Source organism: Giraffa tippelskirchi, chromosome 6, assembly GCF_054371585.1.
Source record: "Giraffa tippelskirchi isolate mGirTip1 chromosome 6, T2T-mGirTip1v1.2.pri, whole genome shotgun sequence".
Lineage (NCBI taxonomy): Eukaryota > Metazoa > Chordata > Mammalia > Artiodactyla > Giraffidae > Giraffa > Giraffa tippelskirchi.
The window spans coordinates 165231658-165235389 of NC_137280.1; the positions used below are offsets into that span (position 1 = coordinate 165231658).

Sequence of the window (3732 nt, forward strand, 5' to 3'; positions counted from 1 at the left end):
TTCCTTCTCCGGGGCATGAAACCAAAGTTTTGCATCATTTCTACAGCGCTTTCAAAGGCATCAGTTTCAGCACCATGCTTGGATGTTATTCAAACTTCCATGGTGTTATCCGAAACCACAAGCCACTTACTCTGCCTTCCAAGGTTGTCAGGGGCGAGTCTCCTTTGTATGAAAATTAAAATGTAGGGTATGCGATTGTGCCCTATGTGTGCATTTATATTATATATCTGCATATGAATGAGCTAGATCTTTATATCCTAACATGAACAGTTTCCCAATGAAAAACACTTCAAATTTTAAAAGTTACAAAATAATACCTAAATCTTAAATCTTAATATCTAAATCTAAATCCACGTGTGCACGGATCCATATACTGTTTGTGGTGTAACTGTCCAGAAAGAAGGCTGGAAGGCTATACAGCAAGCTGTGGGTGATGTGGCCTCTGAGCGTGAGAGTGGGGGAACCATGCTGGTTTTCAGCTTTGCTCTGTAGACTTCTATATTGTTGGAAACTGGTGCAGTAAGGATGTATTCATGTAAGAAGAAAAAAAAAGAGGGACTTCCCTGGTGGTCCAGTGGCTAAGACTGTGCTTCCAATGCAGGAGGCCTGGCTGGGTTCGATTCTCTAGATCCCACATGTCACAACTATGAGAGCCGGCACAACCAAATAAATAAACAAAAATAAATATATATATATATTTTTAAAAAAAGACCAAAAATGAAAGCAATGTGATCAACCCTTGATGCTTTGCTGGGAAATGAGAGAATCAGAGGCTGGCGATCCAGACATGAAGTGACACATCCCAGCAACTAAGCAGAGCTTCGCTGGGAGCTGCCCGACAGAGGGACGTGAGAGACACAGGGAACAGAGCTTGGCAGGCCCAGGCCCCTCACTTCTGAAGGTTTGGGGGAAACCAGAGAGCTGAGAGCAGACTGAGCTTGAAGGTTGTCTCCAAAAGGCATGACCTGTCAGCGGCTCCAGGGCGGCGGGGTGGGGAGAGGCCTTTTTAAGGTCGCTGGGGAGTAATTTCTCGACACTTCTCAGAAGTCACAATTGCAGGGCTTCCCCTTTGGCCTCTGAGTTACTAAAACACAGAAGTGTCTGTGGAGAAGACGGACCATCCCCCTGCGACTGGCCATGCCTGGGTGCTCTGGCCGGAGGCGGCCCGGCGACTCTGGGACGTGGGCCAACACGTAGGGACAGGCGGTCTCCTTACGATAGAAACAGCGAGTGATCAGAAACCGAGGGGATATTCTGAGAACGAAGCTGTCACCCCGAAGGAAGGCACGTGGGAATCTCAGCTCAGAGACCCAGCCTTCCAGATCCTCCTTTTGCTCATGGGGGGCATGGCCTGATGGTAATGGGATTCCTGAGACCCTCAGGCACCCAGCACGCTGAGAAGGGGTGGGCTTACGAGTCAGTCATCTGAACCTCTGCCCTCCCAGCAGATTTCAGGGAAGAGGTGTTTACCCCAGCACAAAAGTTAGAAATCACTGATGCAGAAGATGCCCATTAAGGAGGCCAGAGGGGCACCTAACTTCAGGACCAGGCCTGTCCATGTACGATAGGAGTGACAGGGCCACCGTGAGTGACATCTCTGTTCTCAACAGAGCTGACTCGCCTGGAGCCCTTGCTAGGGCTTCAGGGCTCCGGAAGTCACCTGCCCCTTGTCTCAGGATCAGGACAGTGTCGTTGAACTCCCAGCTAGTGAGACGGGTGATGGAAGGGAAGAGAGACGAAGGGCTTATCTCCCTCTGTGGATGAAGGACGTGCATCCAGGCCCTGCCTGCTAGGGAGAAGGGCTTACACTGAGGCCATGGAAACCCTGGACCCCTAATCTGCAGCTTCCCCAAGGCCTGCTGTGGCCTTGCTCTCCCACATTGCCTCTGGTTACCGGGGCAAAGGGCCTCAGCGGTTACTGGTAGTGCCAGCCACCCCCCTCTCTAATGCCCAGTAAAGGGTGACTGGGGGCTCCACCTCCAACATCCAGGATACCACAAGGGAGACTCAGGAGGAGGAAGGCTCCCGACCCAAGAAGGGGGTATGTTGGTCTGGAGATGGTATGGAGCCTGAAGACTCCAAGAACACACGGAGCGGTTCATCTGAGGATCATGATGGAGAGATGGAGACGGGCTGGGAAACCAGCTCACAGCCCTGGGGGGATGTAAAGCCTGGCTTTGTATGTGATGAGTTTTCAACCTGTCTACACAGGAGATGTAACGGGCAGCTTTAAAAATATATGTCTGAATTCCACCCCCCCAGACCTGCTGAATCAGAACCCCTGGGGTTCATGCTCCCACCAAAGACATTCCTTCCTTTGACCTTTCCCTTGTGGAAGGCTAGAGGGGTTTGGAGTTGGGTTTTTCTCTTCCCCCTGGGTCAGGTAGGCTCTGATAAAACCCCAGCATGTTAGGCCATAGTTAGATAGTTAACTCTTGAGAACAGACCTTGTTAAGACCTTGTTAAGATGCTCTGGCATCTCTCTGGGGAAGCTTACCTCTCCTGTGCTGCTGCTGCTGCTGCTAAGTTGCCTCAGTTGTGTCCAACTCTGTGTGACCCCATAGACGGCAGCCCATCAGGCTCCCCCGTCCCTGGGATTCTCCAGGCAAGAACACTGGAGTGAGTTGCCATTTCCTTCTCCAATGTATGAAAGTGAAAAGTGAAAGTGAAGTCTCTCAGTCGTGTCTGACTCTTAGCGACCCCATGGACTGCAGCCCACCAGGCTCCTCCATCCATGGGATTTTCCAGGCAAGAGTACTGGAGTGGGCTGCCATTGCCTTCTCTGCCTCTCCTGTGAGGGGCTATTTTACTGAAAAGGTACTATCCTGTGACATGAAATCCATGAAACTGGGTCTCTGTTATGCTGGCTAAGAAGTGCCCTTGCCTCCCTTTGGAAATATTCCCATGTACACATGGGAACTATTTTCCCTTAAAAAGCACAAAGATTGTGCTTACTTTAGCAATGCAGATATACTAAAATTGGAACAAGACAGGGATGATTAGCATGGCCCCTGCTCAAGGATGACAGGCAAATTCGTGAAGCTTTAGGTATTTTTTTTAGCTGCTTTTGTAACCCACTTTTCCTTCATGTTTTGCTTCAGAGAAGCCAAACCAAATAAAATATAAAAGATCAAGGTCCTTTTTAAAAAAGCTCAAAGATCTGTTGAGAGGAGGATGTAGCAGACTTGCAGGTTGATGATTCCTGTATGGAGTTTTCCCCTGCCCCCCTCACAGGAACAATGCTCAGGCCTTTGTGTTCTGAGTTCCCAGATCCCCTTGCCTCGCGTGGAGAAGTGGCCAGTGTTCAACTGTTTTCTATGTTAGAATGCAGACATTAATTCTGAAATAGAAGGAAGCACTGGAGAGAGTGAGGGGGCGGGACTGGGCTTTGAGGGCAGGAAGTGGGCGTGGCCTGGCTCCATGGTGGGGTAGGGTTGAGTCCTCAGTAGTAGGGACCCCTGTTGCCTCTCACCATCAGCATCTCGAGCTGTGATACACCCGGGCTGAATCAGGTGAAGGGGGCTGTGGACACCTGGGGGTGAGGACCTGGGGGCCCGGCTCCTGGCTTTTAAACTTTTTCTTTTATATTGGGGTTCAGACAGTTAACAGTGCTCTGATTGTTTCAGATGAAGAGTGAAGGAACTCAGCCCATCCATGTACATGTATCCATGGACTCTTGAGAGTCCCTTGGACTGCAAGGAGATCCAACCAGTCCATCCTAAAGGAGATCAG

The 3732-nt window shown here is 50.1% G+C and overlaps 1 non-coding gene across 1 annotated transcript; it reads left to right on the plus strand.

Annotated features, from left to right (window-relative positions):
- The first annotated feature begins 2951 nt into the window (after window positions 1–2951).
- LOC145511771 (U6 spliceosomal RNA) lies at window positions 2952–3056 on the plus strand. The gene has a single exon (XR_014058152.1). It is a non-coding gene; the product is annotated as a U6 spliceosomal RNA (small nuclear RNA).
- The last annotated feature ends 676 nt before the right edge of the window (window positions 3057–3732 follow it).